Source organism: Benincasa hispida, chromosome 12 (genome assembly GCF_027475165.1).
Source record: "Benincasa hispida cultivar pf3 chromosome 12, pf3_genome.v1.1, whole genome shotgun sequence".
Lineage (NCBI taxonomy): Eukaryota > Viridiplantae > Streptophyta > Magnoliopsida > Cucurbitales > Cucurbitaceae > Benincasa > Benincasa hispida.
The window spans coordinates 5,817,889-5,834,537 of record NC_143489.1 but is presented as its reverse complement, the minus strand read 5'-3'; the positions used below and the strand labels follow the sequence as shown (position 1 = coordinate 5,834,537).

Here is a 16,649-nt window from a genome sequence, read left to right as displayed (position 1 = left end):
CGTCAAGGATCAAGGATCAAGTTTAACTCGGTTGTGATCGAGGATTTTCCAGTTCATGTTGTTTACTGTGTTGATCGCCACGTTCATGCTATTTGGACGCATTGGTGATCGATCAAGGGAATACGAGAAGAAAGAGTTCTTCATAGGTATTATACTCGATCCCCTTGTATTTAATTTAACAAGCATGCTGTAATTTATTCTTTATGCATAATCGTTTCTGAATGGCTGTAAATGTATGTGTTCTTTCACAATGGAGTTTGGAACGATCTGCTTCCGCTTATTGGTTCTCTAAGTTTAGAGTTCCTTTGGTCTTTTGATTTAATATTCTACCACTTAATATTTCACCATTATTTAAAGCTTAAAAAATTTTCATTCTATGTTTCTCTTGTAGAATATCTCAACGTTTTGCTGATGCACCAATTACATTCAACATATTTGTAATTGTTGGGTTGTATGTCCTAAAACTCACAGTTTGTAAAGTTAAACATATTCTATTATCAATAAAGATGTTATTGACGTTTATTCAATGAAACTGTTATTGAATATGTGAATTGCACTTGTAAAATCTAAATCCAATAAACTAAAGATCCATGACTATTATTTGAATACTTGAACTTTATGTGGAGACATAAGAGTAGATCAAGTTCAGTTAATAGCCAAAACAATCTATAGTATATGAATAAGGTTGGGTACCTTATTCTGGTAACACTATTGGATACGGCCTACTCTGTAGTTGTTACAATTTATTGTAAAGTGCTACAAACTAAGTGATCCTGATTCGTTTATGTATTAACATGAGGATTGGGGCATCCTATGCAATGAGTTTGCATAAGATCTGACCAAGAATTAAGTCACTCTTACTATAACTTGACCTTAATCCTAAGCTAACTATGTAACTCCTATTTATTCGAGATTATCCTTAGATTTGCATGGGTAAGGGTTGGCTCAACAGCGTCGACTTAATAGGTCTCCAATTTCAGGGGTAAGACCAGGTAAATAGCTGGGGACATAAGGTGTAAGACGAAATTCACTCCTAGCCACTTTTAGGGATAGTAGAGAGGTTGTTCCCTTAAGTGCTAACTTTGGGTCTTGAACAAGGGGCCCCATCCTCTCATTGGCCTAGGAGGGACTCGATTTAGTGATTTGATCACGAACCAATTGTTCATTAGAGGATCAGTGGGATTTAAGGAGCAAGATGTAATCTCGAGAGTAAAACAACTTTTGAGCTAACCGTTATTACGAACAACCTATGAAGGGTTAACTTACTAATCATGGTTATATTGAGTGGACATAATATATCTATAATGAAGGGAGTGCAACTATTGGGCTTTAGTGGAGCAGATCGTTGGAGCCCATGATCCATAGGTCCATGAGGACCCCTACTAGCTCATATCAGACTAAACCTTAGACCAGTGCGACGAACGAATTTGAAATGTTCAAATTTGATTTCTAGAGCAAAGCGTTAAATGTATACGATATATTGAACCTAATGTTTGATTGTGAATTAAACATAAAGAGAGAGAAAATAGGAGATATTTATATAAGATTTAATTATCAAGTGTTGGATTTAATATTAAATTAAATTAATTAAATTATTTAATTAATTATTTAATATTAATTTGATTTTAAAATTGATTATTAGAATTAATTTTGAAATTAAATGGGATTGGTCAAAATTACATTAAAAGTTAAATTATTGACTATATAAAAAATGCAATGGAAGTCAAATTGTTGACTTTTGACTTTTGAAAGTCAAAATGTCAAAAAGTCAAATTTGTTGACTTTGGACTTTGAGGGTCAAACTTTTACCAAGTTAGTAGAAAGATCCAAAATTTGTGAGTGGAAAATGCCAACTTTTGCATGGCTAAGTGTTGTCTTTATTTGAAGACATTTATCCCACTAAATCGCACTTTGAGTTAGTGGTTTTTTTAGTGTCAAATTCTCATCAAATTCCGTAATGCTTTTTAAAGGGAGTGTTTATTGTTTTTTAAGAACTCTTGGCCATAGTAGGTTTTGATGAGATTATGTGATAATCTCATCCCTTTTTTCTCTCAAAGATTTAGCATTTTCCTCTCCAAATTAGTCACTTGCCAAATTCCATCATCCCGTTCTAAAGCCGCATAATAGTTGGAAGACTCTCGTGGTGGTCTAAGAACCGTTGATGAAGAGATTGGAGCTGATTTGGAGATGATTCAAAGACTACAAAAGTTGTATTCTTTTCCCCTTTTACTTGTTTTATTGCATACATGCTTAACTTTTTATTAATCTAATTATAGTAATTTAGATCCATTTTTCTTCCACTGCACATGTGTTTTTTCCATCAATTGGTATCAGAGCATGCTTAAAGTACTCAATTTTTGGTTAATTTATGCATATGTTGGGTATTGATTCATGTGATGAATGCTTATGTTCTAAAATGGATAATTTTAGTCTTGGCATTTGTTTTTCCTCTTGGATTGTAATAATTATTGTAATTGCCCAATGTTTTATGGGCTTTAACATGCCGTGAAGGGTCTGTAAATTTGCTAGATTCATTATAGTTGAACTTAGGATGTAATTGCCCATATCTGGGAAAGAGGACAACCCTAATTTGGTGAAATGGCTCACAGACCCCAATTGCACTCCCAGGCCCGGTTCACGACCCGAAGACCTGACCCAGATGGCGCCTAACCCGCGAGGTGGAGTGTTGACGTGTGTAGATGCTCCAGACCCAGTGACCTAGCCTGATCCGTCCGTCTGGTTTCAGTTCTAATCGCTTGGTGGTGGCTCAGCTAGTCCAGATGGTCTGGATCGGTCTGGTTCAAGCTGGTTTGACCAATTTTGGCTGATTTTGGGCTGTTCTCTAGTTTCAAGGTCGGTTCAAGGATTTTTCAAGCGGTTTGAGCTGGTTCGAAGTGTTCGGAGGCGGTTCGATGCTATTTTTTGCTTATTATTATAATAAGTATAGAATTTAGCTAACTTATGATGCCAAAATTGGTCCATTTTAATGTGTTTATTTAATTATGCATTGTGAATGTATGAATTAAATAATTTATCTATTGTGTCCATATTGTATGTCATGTAGATTTAAAATCTCACCACAAGATAAGCATGTAACATGTATTGCAAGTATATTATAAGTGTTATAATATATAGTATGCATGTGTAGGATTTCATGGCTTTTGATATAAGTTGTTACATTGATGCATGGAATGAATGCTTATATAATTGTTATATAAAAGCATGTTATGGATCCAATGTATGTCTATTATTTTATAAGTTATTATAAAATTGGATTAGACATTAAAGTCCATAACAAAGATAAGTTGCTTCCTCACGTAGGTTAACTACATGTTTTAATAGTTAAAATAGGTCAACATCTTGTAAACTATGATTACAAACTCAACTTGTATATATCCTGTCTAAGGTTGGGGGTACTTAAGTTGATGGTCTACGGAACACCTCCTACCTGGGATTATGGCCGAATAATTGAGCATTGTTAACTAGTTTTATGAGCACAAGTGAGTGGTGTGAGGTGTTAAAATTGGTTTTTCACCTAGACATCGTAGGTTAAATCCAATTATAAGCGTTATACTTGGATAAACCACATATACTTATGTTGTTTAGTTAGCCGGAATATTCCTAAGTAAAGATTTACCCAAAAACAAGTAGAACACTTCAATGGGAGTTTATTGTTAGAACGCTTCAGTGGAAATTTAATAACGTATATGATATATTGTTAGAACACTTCAGGAGGAGATTAATAACATATACGATATGTTGTTTTTTAGCTCTCACATCCCTAAGAGTTCACATTGAGATTCATGCTTCACTTTGTGTCACCTTGGAAGTGACCTCCATTCGAAAAGTGTTTGCACGAATCAAGATCTAGGTGAATAGGGGAAGTTGTTCACAATAAAATCAAATATACAATGTTTTGGTTTTAATTCTCACGTCCCTAAAAGAGTTCACACCGTGAGATTCATACGATGCTTCGTGTCACCCTGGAAGTGACCTCCATTCGGAAAGTGTTTTCGTGAATCAAGATCAAGGTGAATAAGGGGAAGATTGTTGATTAGAAAATCAAATATGTGATATATTGATTTCAACTCTCACGTCCCTTGAAAGTTCACACCGTGATATTCATACGACGCTTCGTGTCACCCTAAAACTGACCTCCATTTGGAAAGTGTTCATATGAATCAAGATCAAGGTGAATGGGGGAAGTAGTTCATAGTAAGTGTGTGAAGGATATGTGTCAACGTGTCCTACAGTCTCTTCCATTGGTTTGGACTGTGAGATTCCTATGTTGTGCCTGCTGGTTAGCTTTAAGCGGCCTTTGCTAGTCGTTTAACGATGACTATCCCCTCGGAGGGTTGTAACATGGGATTCGAAACAACTCAAACTCTAGAAATGGATAGGATTTCTAAGGTCGTTTCCCAACTTTGACTCTCCAATTCAATAGCATGGTTGGGGCCACTAATCTTTGAAATCTAAAAATGGAGGGTTACACTTACAAAATTACTAAGTGTTAGTAAGTTCTTGACCAAAAATGGTAGCTAAATGACTATCAGAATATGATTTATTCTGGAGATAATATTTAGTCAAGAATGTCTTGATTTAGTGAAGGAGTATTTGACTACCCCTTGGTAGCACTTATTCTGACTCACTATAGTATCGTTGCAAATAAAATAATGAAATTTGGGTACATTATTACTTTTCTAAAATTTGATTGGGTTTAGAAGCAATTCACAAATTAGAATTTGTTTATAATTTTAGCATGTTGAATTCTTCAAGTTTACTCGCTTCCGACACTATTAACGATAAATCAACATGGAAATTGAATATACTAGCAGTTGATGATTTAGACTATGTTTTAACATAGGAATGTCCCCTATCTCTCAATTCTGCTACTTACCAGAAAGCAAAACAATGTAAATATGATTTACTTGTCATTGACGTGCTTGGTGGAAAATGATAATTTAACCTGGATAATGTATTCAGGAGCCACTAATCATATCTGTACTTTTTCTCAGGAAACTAGTTCTTGGAGACAACTTACAGAAGGCGAAGCAACATTTAATGTAGGGACTAAAGAGGTTGTTTCGGCTAAAATAGTGAGAGATATAAAGTTATTTATTGGAGATAGATACATTTTACATGAAAATGTTTATTACATTCTTTTTATCAAAAGGAATTTAATTTCTTTCCCATGTTTGCTAGAACAAAATTACAAAGTTTCTTTTGAATATTAATGTGCTAGAAAAGGAGAGAAAAATAAATATGCAACTTATGTTATGCGTTGATCTCCATGCGTCGATGGTCATGCGTTGGACTAGAAAAAATACAATATGTGTTTAAGCATATATCCGATGACCATATGTTCCTACCAAAGGTTTTTTCGCTTTCTCGCCAAGTATAACGAGAACACAAGTTTCTCAGGGTGATCTAAGATCGAACACAAGGACTTGTAACTCAATGTTTGTGAAGTAATGCGTTTGAGGCAAGGAATAAAAGTAAAAAGATAAAAGTAAAGGATTATGCACTACTCCTACTCCTAACTAAACAGATTGAGCAATGGAAGTTTAATCATGAGAATTGATGGAGATGCAACAGTCGTTAACACATACTAATATTCATTATGTTAGGTCGCCCGAGTAATCTCAGCTCGCCACACTAACACATCGCGCACCTCTCGATGGCTAGTCGCATGCTTATAGCTCTATAATGCATGGTTGCGTCGAGAATAAGATTTTGCCTATCTCTAGGAACAATGCATACTTTGCTTTAGTGTGTTCCAATACTCACCCTCTCAGGCTATTAGTTGCGGCTAATCAGCTCATAGACAAGCATTGCAACAACCCATAGACATGCGTTGCTACAACCTCATGATGACGGGCAGAAATGTACGTTATTATAAGCCTTTTATTTAGAATTATGAGAGCTGTTAAGTAGAATATGCGACGATTATACTAAGGATTCATGAGAAAACGAGCTTGTGTCAATCGACATTAAGAATCTCAGCTAACTCACTTTTATGCGTTATTATGCATTGAAATATTTATTTTTGTAGCAAACGCAGAAATCAATCGCATGTGCGAAAGCAAGGCTATCGCGAAGACGATCGCATGCAATCCATCGCATGGGTGTTGCGGCAATCAAGCGAATGCGGTCATCGCAGAGAGATTGCAGCTATTGAATAATAACCATAATAGAAGGGCGATCACAAGGTTGGTGGAATACAAGCATGAACGCATACATGGGATCATTAAAAATATGATGTTGACATTTCACTTACCACACCGTGAGTGGTAGAGATTCAGAAAAGGACCATCGCGTTGCAAGTGTCAGATTCAGAGTAGGTCCATAAATTCTATCGGCGATCAAACTCTATAAATAGAAGCCTTAAAGCACAATTTCAAATCATCTAAGGTTTTCTGCCTAAAGGCATCTAAGTTTTCTGCCTGAAGGCCGGCCCTTGTGATCCAGACCAAAGCATGCGGAGATAGTCTTGAAAGTTCTTCATCCCCTCAACCATTCCGAGTGAGGATCGGAGCCTTCGCTGGAGTTAGAGCTTGAGAGAGTCTACTCCACCGCCCATCCATGGCACCACCGGCAACCTTGACACACATCTGATGGAAGCAAGGCATTGCTTCCATCTGGCCCTTCATTTCTCTTCTATCCTTGTATTGTATTGCATTGTGGCTTAAGAGATTAAAAAATTTTCTGATCAATGCATTTCTATATTTTCCTTCGACTCCATCTCCATCTTCATTTACTTAGCATCCTTCACTTTCATTGCATTACTAAGTAATATTACTAGAGTATCACATACTTAATCATGTGACATAGACATATGAAGCATGTAGTAAACCACCGAGAGGTGTGCATTGCGCGAGTGTTGTGAAAAAAACCCATTTGCTTAATGTGAAGCTGTAGCAATGCTTGTCTATAAGCGGACGCAATGCTTGTCTATGAGTAGAGTCAGTAGCAACCAACTGCCCGAAAGGGTAGGTAGTTGATCGCATTAAGCAATGTAAGAAAGTGTTCGCTAAAGATAGGAATAATCTTATGTCAACCATGTTTTATGTGATTATCTTGTCTTATATATGCGTCCATCACCCCTTAGAGCTGCTCGAGAGAGAGTCTAAAGAAAGAACCTAGGCTTGAGAGAGCTAGGTTAGAATCTAGGCTTGAGAAAGTCAGATTAGAATCGCATAAGCAATAATGAGGACTTAAGAATAAGCTCCGTTTGCTACTACACAGCGTATGCACCCTTTAAGTAGGATATGGTGGTATGCGGCCATCTTGCTTCTGTGTGAGAGCACGTGAGTGGGAATAGAGACTTAGAAATAAGGCTTCTCGACACTATCGCATATACATCGTATGCGTCTACGTCAGTGTGTATAGCATGATCGCATAGCATGCGTTGGCTGGGGTTACCCTTGTGGTCAAGCTTAGTATTATGGTGAAGACATCATCACTATTTTATATATTTTCCCATGCATTTTACTATGTGCTAACAGTTTCCATGTCTCTTATCTCTCACAATCATACTTCCACTGCTTAATCTGTTAGTTAGAAGTAGGAGTAGTGCATAGCCATAACCCTCAACATTCTTTTATTCTTCATTTCAAACACATTACTTCATGACATTTAGCTACAAGTCCCTGAGTTCGACCTCGGATCACCCAAGAAACTTTCGATCTCGTTATAATTGGCGAGAGCACAAGAAAATTTGTGATATGAACACATGGTCATTGGATATGAGATTAACATATATTGTCCATTCCAACGCATGACCACTGACACATGAGTATAAACGCATAGCTTAAGACATGCATCACATAGTTGCATTCCAAATTTCCATCACTACCTCACAACAAGTGAAGAGGATTAACTCACTTTACTCGCACAACGCACATCTCTCGGTGGGTTGCTACATGCGTCCTATCTTTAGGCTACACGACTGCCTTTGATAACTAAACAATGAGGTAAACGATGACAAAGATGAAGAAGATGGCGTTGAAGGAATTAGGATATACATTGATTACAAAATGTATTAATGTTTTAAGCCAAAATGTAATACAATACAAAGACAAGAGGAGAAATGGAAGGCTAGATGAAAACAATCTCTTGTTTTTCATCCGAAATGCGTCAAGGTTGCTGATGACGCCATGGATGGATGATGGAGAAGTCTCTCTCGAGCTCTATCTCCGTTGAAAACTCCGGTCATCACTCGGAATGGGTTGTGGAGGTGAAGAATCCTCAAAGAAAATCTCGCTCATGCTCTTATCTGTGGTCGCAAGCATCTGCCTTAAGGCAGAAGCTCAAATGTTTTAAAGTGAAACTCCAAGGTGCTATTTATAGAGCTCAAATGCCGATAGTATTGATGATTGCATTCTGACTCACTGCTACCTTTGTCGCGGTATGGGTTATGTCAACATCACATTATCTTGCTGATACTTCCAAGGTATGCATTCGAGCTTATTTCTCTTGAGGTGTCAACGAATTCCATCTACCTTGCGAGCATACTTTAATCACTATTATCACTCTGTGGATGCAACATTCCATGCGGTGAACTAATCTTTATGACAATCAAGTCATGCGGTCAACCTTACGGCAGTCTGGGACCGACGCATGCGATCAATTCCTATAATATCTGCAAAAATGGTCACTTTGACCCATAATAACGCATGGTATAGGGTTAGTGAGGATTTTTGGTGTTGATTGATGCAAGCTCACTTTTCACATGAATTCTTAGTATTATCAACGCATATTCTACTTGTTAGCCCTCATAATTATGAGTAAAAGGCTACAATAGCTTGTATTTCTACAAGCTATCACACCTCCAAACTTAGAATCATGCTTGTTCTCAAGCATGCCTTATACTTAGGAAATTCAAAATTCACCTTCTGCCTTTTCCTTTGTGATGACTAGCTTTTCAAAATATAATTCACTTGTACCTCTAACCTTGGTGGCAACGCTCTCCTCACCTTTGGCTACTCCTTCAAAGAGATATTTTATAAGTTTAAATCTGGTAAGCCTCTGCTCAAAAACCTTTTTAACCATTTCTGGCAACTTTGCCTATAACTTTTTACAATGCGTTCATTTAAAACAATTCAAAGCTTTGCGATACATTATTAGATTGAGGCGTTGAACCTGGTTACGCTCTTCGTTTTGGCTTCCCTCACGGGTGTCATGTGGACATCCAACTTCGGTTGTGTGCCATATTTAACTCAACTCTTGCCTTAGCTTATTTGGGTTGCACTAGACAGAGAAGTTGTTATTATGCGTTGATTCTGGTCACCTACTTTTGTTTTGGCTTACCTGCATGGGTGTCATGCAAAGTATCCAACTACGGGTAAGTGTCTTTCACAACTTTAACTCTTATCAGCTTGGGTCTCCCCTTTGCGCTGACAGTGGAGTTTTTTTTTTTTTTTTTTGGAATTGAAATAAACATCGCAATGCTTAGACTGGACGCATTTGACCGGACCATTGCCTCCCCCAATCTTAGAGAGTAGCAGGGATCTTTGCCAAAAAGCTAAAAATAAACTCATTCAAGAATGCGGTAGAAGATGTTTGAGCAGAGGTTTACACATAATAAAACTTAGACTGTCAAACTTTGAAAAAGCTACTAAAGTGGTGTGAGCTGTGCAACTTTTAGTTAGTGGATGTAGTGCATTATAAGTATCATGGATGTTGATTTATCAATGCATAAGAAAGTAAGTGAACAAAGAAGAATTTCAGAAGGATAATGCATAAAAAATAACAAGAAAAGGCCTATGAGCAGAATATCAATTTCATCAATACTTAGAAATCATGCAGGGAAATAGCCTTGCGTTGAATGATGGAAAAGATTCTTCTTCCGAACCATCGCACCGAGTGGAATTATTAACGCACCTACAAGGAGCGAAACACATCTCATCCAAGAAAGCAGCCGCAAATCATAACAATATTCAAATAAATAAACTAAAGTTAACTAGGAAAGCAAAGTAAAGATAGAGTAGAAGACGTTCCTGGAGAAATTGAAGTGAAGCTACCGCAAGGAGTTTTCTATGCAGGAGATTAATCTTAATTGCTTAGGTCAAGAGACTCGTTGTCTCGACCATTGGAACTTCCAGTATTTGTTGGCCGCATGTTGACTAACATGCGCCTAGAACTGCTTTCAACTCGTGCGACAAATGACCTTTTTATCTCGGAGTCAATATTGATTTTCGGCACATCGCCTTCACTCAAATATTGTTTGCAACTTGGTCGCACAAGCCACAATACGCCCAAGACTTAAAGAGGTGCCTATGAAAACACAAAACTTAACAAACTATTAGCTGCCAAGTCCCTGGCAATAGAGCCAAAAAATTGATGTGCTAGAAAGGGAGAGGAAAATAAATATGCAACTTATGTTATGCGTTGATCTCCATGCGTCGATGGTCATGCGTTGGACTAGAAAATATACAATATGCATTTAAGCATGTATGCGATGACCATACGTTCCCGCCACAAGTTTTCTCGCATTCTCGCCAAGTATAACGAGAACGTAAGTTTCTCGGGGTGATCCGAGGTCGAACACAGGGACTTGTAACTCAATGTTTGTGAAGTAATGCGTTTGAGGAAATGAATAAATATAAAAAGATAAAAGTAAAGGATTATGTGCTACTCATACTCCTAACTAAATAGATTGAGCAATGGAAGTTTAATTATGAGAATTGATGGAGATGCAATAGTCGTTAACGCATACTAATGTTCATTATGTTAGGTCACCCGAGTAATCTCAGCTCGCCACACTAATGCATCGCGCACATCTCGATGGCTAGCCACGTGCTTATATCTCTATAATGCATGGTTGCGTCGAGAATAAGATCGTGTCTATCTCTAGGAATAATGCATACTTTGCTTTAGTGTGTTCCACTACTCACCCTTTCAGGCTGTTAGTTGCAGCTAATCAGCTTATAGACAAGTATTGCAACAGCCCATAGACAAGTGTTGCTACAGCCTCACACCAAGCGAAGAGGATTAACTCACTATACTTGCACAACGCACACCTCTCGGTGGGTTGCTACATGCATACTATCTCTAGGCTACCGATTGAGTATGCAACCGCCTTTGATAACTAAATGATGAAGGTAAACGATGACAAAGATGAAGAAGATGAAGAAGATGGCATTGAAGGAATTAGGATATGCATTGATTACAAAATGTATTAATATCTTAAACCAAAATGTAATACAATACAGAGACAAGAGGAGAAATGGAAGGCTAGATGAAAACAATCTCTTGCTTTTCATCTGAAATGCGTCAAGGTTCCTGATGGTGCCATGGATGGATGATGGAGAAGTCTCTCTCGAGCTCTATCTCCGGCGAAAACTTCAGTTGTCACTCGGAATGGGTTGTGGAGGTGAAGAATCCTCAAAGAAAATTTCGCTCATGCTCTCATCTGTGATCGCAAGCATCTGCCTTAAGGCAGAAGCTCAGATGTTTTAAAATGAAGCTCCAAGGCACTATTTATAGAGCTCAAACGCCGACAACATTGATGATTGCGTTCTGACTCACTGCTACATTTGTCACGGTATGGGCAATGTCAACATCATCTTATCTTGCTGATACTTTCAAGGTATGCGTTCGAGCTTATTTCTCCTAACAGGTCAACGCACTCCATCTACCTTGCGAGTATACTTCTATCACGATTATCACTCTATGGATGCAACATTCCATGTGACGAACTAATCTTTATGACAATTAACTCATGCGGTTAACCTTGCAGTGGTCTGGGACCGACACATGTGATCAATTCCTGTAATATATGCAAAAATGGACACTTTGACCCCGAATAATGCATGGTATAGGGTTAGTGAGGATTTTTGGTGCTGGTTGACGCAAGCTCACTTTTCACATGAATTCTTAGTATTATCAACGCATATTCTGCTTGTTAGCCCTCATAATTATGAGTAAAAGGCTATAATAGCTTGTATTTCTACAAGCTATCAAATATAACGAAATGTTCATTATCTCAAAAGGTAATATAACATGTTATGAAAATCTAGAGAATAACTTATACGAGTTAAAACCAACTGAGGTAAAAGCCGTTTTAAATATATAGATGTTTAAAACAGCTGAAACTCATCATGCCTATCTTTGGCACCTAAGACTAGGTCACATTGATCTCAATAGGATTGGGAGATTGGTTAAGAGTGGACTTCTAAACCAGTTAGAAGATAGCTCTTTACCGCCATGTGAATCTTGTCTTGTGGGTAGAATAACCAAAAGATCTTTTATTGGAAAAGATCTTAGAGCCAAATAACCCTTAGAGTTAGTACATTCAGACCTTTGTGGTCTGATAAATGTTAAAGCAAAATGAGGGTATGAATATTTCATCAGCTTCATCGATGATTATTCAAGGTATGGCTACAGTTAACTAATATATCATAAGTCCGATAAACTTGAAAAGTTCAAGGAATATAAGGTAGAGGTTGAGAACCAATTAGGTAAAAAGACTAAAACACTTCGATTAGATCGAGATGGTGAGTACGTGGACTTAAAATTCTAGAACTATTTGATAAAACACAAAATTCAGTCACAACTCACAGTACCTGGCACACTTCAACAACATGGTATTGCCGAAAGGAGAAATAAAACCTTGTTGGACATGGTTCGTTCTATGATGAGTTATGCTCAGTTGCCAAGTTCTTTTTGGGGTCACGCAGTACAGACTGCAATGTATATATTGAACATAGTTCCCTCGAAAAATGTTTCAGAAACACTTTACGAGTTATGGAGAGGATGTAAAGGTAGTTTATGTCACTTCAAGATTTGGGGATGCCCAGCACATGTGTTGGTGCAAAATCCAAAGAAGTTGGAACGCCGATCAAAGGTAGGACTATTTGTAGGCTATCCCAAAGAGACAAAATGTGGTTTCTTTTATAATCCTTAGGAAGATAAAGTATTTGTGTCGATAAATGAAACATTCCTGAAGGAAAACCACATTAAAAATCATCAACCTCACAGTAAGCTAGTATTAAGTGAGATAACTAGAGAAAATTCAGATAAATCAACAAAAGTTGTTGATCAAACAGGTCCTTCAACAAGAGTTGTTGATGGAACTAGTACTTCATATCATTCTCAAGATTCAAGAATCCCTCAACATAGTGGGAGAATTATGCAACAGCCTGACCGGTACATGGGTTTAATTGAAACTTCGGTTGTCATACCTGATGATGGCTTAGAGGATACATTGACTTTTAAACAAGCAATGGGTTATGTGGATAAAGTAGAATTTCTGGTTCTATATGTTGATTATATTCTATTTATTCAGAATGAAGTAGAATTTCTAGTTGACATTCAGACATGGCTAGCCATGCAATTCCAAATAAAGGATTTGGGAGAAGCACAGTATGTTCTTGGGATCCGAGTCATTCGGAATCGCAAGAACAGAACGATAGCTTTTTCTCAAGCATCTTATATAGACAAGATATTGTCTCGATATAAAATGCAAGATTCCAAGAAAGGTATGTTTCCTTTCAGGCATGGAATTCATTTGTCTAAGGAACAGTGTCCTAAGCACCTCAAGAGGTTAAGGTTATGAAATGAATTCCATATGCATCAACAGTAGGGAGTTTAATATATGCCATGTTATATACTCGTCCCGACATATGCTATGCAGTTGGAATTGTCAACAGATATCAGTCCAATCCTGGATATGATCATTGGACTGTCGTTAAAAACATCCTCATGTATCTTCGAAGAATGAGGGACTATATGCTCGTGTATGGTGCTAAAGATCTGATCCTTACTGGATACATTAATTCTGACTTTCAGACTTATATAGATTATAGGAAATCTACTTCGGGGTCAGTATCACTCTAAACGAAGGAGCTATAGTGTGAAGGAGTATCAAGCAAAGTTGTATTGAAAACTCCACCATAGAAGCTGAGTATATACACTGAGGAGGCGTGATTATCACGCAGATTGCCTCTAAAGACAATTTGGTTGATCCATTGACAAAGGCCCATTTGGCTAAAGTATTCGTGGGTAACCTAGTGGGACTAGGATTGCGAAATAGATAGAACTAGGGCAAGTGGGAGAAGTACTGGTTTCGGTTGCCTAGTTTATTGTATTTATTCTCTCATTACTCAACATTGTATATCATCCACTGGAGTTTTAGTCCAAGTGGGAGTTTGTTAAGTTGTATGTCCTAAAACAGATGAACTTTATGTGGAGACATAAGAGTGAATCAAGTTTAGTAAATAGCCAAAACGGTCTATAGTATGTGAATAAGGCTGGTTACCTTATTTTGGTAACATTATCGGATACGGCCCACTCTGTAGTTTTTACAATTTGTTGTAAAGTGCTACAAACAAAGTGATCCTGATTCGTTCATGTATTGGCATGAGGAGTGGGGGCGTCCTATGCAATGAGTTTGCAAAGATCAGACCAAGAATTAAGTCACTCTTACTTTATAACACTACTTACTATTTAAGACTGGCTATTTCAAAGCGATGACCTAGATAACTTGACCTTATTCCTAAGCTAACTATGTAACTCCTGTTTATTCGGGATTATCCTTAGATTTGCATGGGTAAGGACTGAATCAACAGCGCTGGCTCAATAAGCCTCCGATTTTAGGGGTAAGACCGGGTAGATAGCTAGGGACATAGGGTGTAAGACGGAATTCATTCCTACTCGCTTTTAGGGATAGTAGAGAGGTTATTCCCTTAAGTTGACTCCGGGTCTTAAACAAGGGGTCCCACCTTCTCATTGGCCTGAGAGGTACTCGGTTTAGTGATTGGATCACAAACCAATTGTTCATTAGAGGATCATAGGGACTTAAGGAGCAAGATATAATCTCGAGAATAAAACAACTTTTGACCCAACTATTATACGAATAACCTGTGAATGGTTAACTTACTAATCATGGTTATATCGAGTAGATATAACATATCTACAATCAAGGGAGTGCAACTACTAGGCTTTAGTAGAGTGACTGATAGTTAACGAATGGTGGTTAATTAGGTTAAAGAGTTTAACCAGTTAATCGTGGATCGTTAGAGCCCATGATCTGTAGGTCCCTAAGGTCCCCCTACTAGCTTATATCGGACAAAACCTTAGAACAGAGTGACGAACGAATTTGAAGTGTTTAAATTTGGTTTTTGGAGCAAAGCGTTAAATGCATACGATATATTTAACCTATTGTTTAATTGTGAATTAAACATAAAGAGAGAGAAAATAAGAGATATTTAAATAAGCTTTAAATATCAAGATTATGAATAAGGATTCATATAAATTGGGATAAGTGTTGGATTTAATATTGAATTAAATTAATTAAATTGTTTAATTAATTGTTTAATATTAATTTAATTTTAAAATTGATTATTAGAATTAATTTTGAAATTAAATGGGATTGGTCAAAATTGCATTAAAAGTCAAATTTTCGACTAGATAAAAATGCAATGGAAGTCAAAGTGTTGACTTTTAACTTTTGAAAGTCACAAAGTAAAAAATCAAATTTGTTGATTTTGAACTTTGAGAGTCACACTTTGACCAAATTAGTGGAAAGATCCAACTTTTGCATGGCTAAGTGTTGTCTTCATTTGAAGACACTTGTCCCACTAAATCTTACTTTGAGTTAGTGGATTTTTTAGTGTCAAATTCTCATCAAACTCTATAATGGTCTTTAAAAGGGAGTGTTCGTTGTTTTTTAAGAACTCTTGGCCATAGTAGGTTTTGATGAGATTATGTGGTAATCTCATCCCTTTTCTTCTTTCAAAGCTTTAACATTTTTCCTCTCCAAATTAGTCACTCACTGGATTCCACTATCCCGTTCTAAGGTTGGATAATAGTTGGGAAGAATCGTGTGGTGGTCTACGTACCGTTCTTGAGGAGATTGGAGCTGATTTGGAGAAGATTCAAAGACTACAAAGGTTGTATTCTTTTCCCTTTTTACTTGTTTTATTGCTTACATGCTTATCTTTGTAATTAATCTAATTAGAGTACTTTAGATACGTTTTTCTTCCGCTGCGCATGTGTTTGTTCCATCAATAATAATAAAAAACAAACCAGCAATTTTCACATGTTTTTTAGCAGTAGCTATAAGAGCTAATTGAAGCTGATGAGGAAAACAATGAATGTAAAAAGAACATTCATTTTCTTTTAACATAAGTGCTTTCAATCCATTGAATTTTTCTTGCATATTACTTGCTACATCATATCCTTGTCCTCGTAAATTAGCGATGGTTAACCCATGTTGAGAAAACTGTTTGTCAATCATATCTTTTATAACCATATTAACAACTTCTACTGTAATGGAGTATACTATATCTTTCTTAATATCAGATAAAGTCAATTTCAAATTATATGGGGATTTTTCAAAGTCCCAACTTCAATATCCTTATTATGATTGCATAACCATTGAAAAAGTTCAAGAAAATTATCTTGATTCTTCGAATCATCTGTCTCATCATGTCCAATGAATGTAAGTCCTTGTCGAAATAAAAATCAAATACAATCAATTAATACACCTAATTGAGTTTGATACTCAACTCGTGCTTGGTCAGACATCCTATTTTAAAATGTCTCAATACGTTGTTTCTCTTTTAAAAGAGCCTCACATTTACCCAAAATTGTATTATATGCACTATTAGGATCACCAACATGAATATGCAATTTCTCTTTTTTTT

The 16,649-nt window shown here is 36.8% G+C and overlaps 1 pseudogene; it reads right to left on the bottom strand.

Moving 5' to 3' along the window:
* The window catches only part of LOC150031722 (uncharacterized), a 38,840-nt pseudogene extending 22,585 nt beyond the window's left edge, over positions 1 to 16,255 (bottom strand).
* Between the last annotated feature and the right edge of the window lie 394 nt (positions 16,256 to 16,649).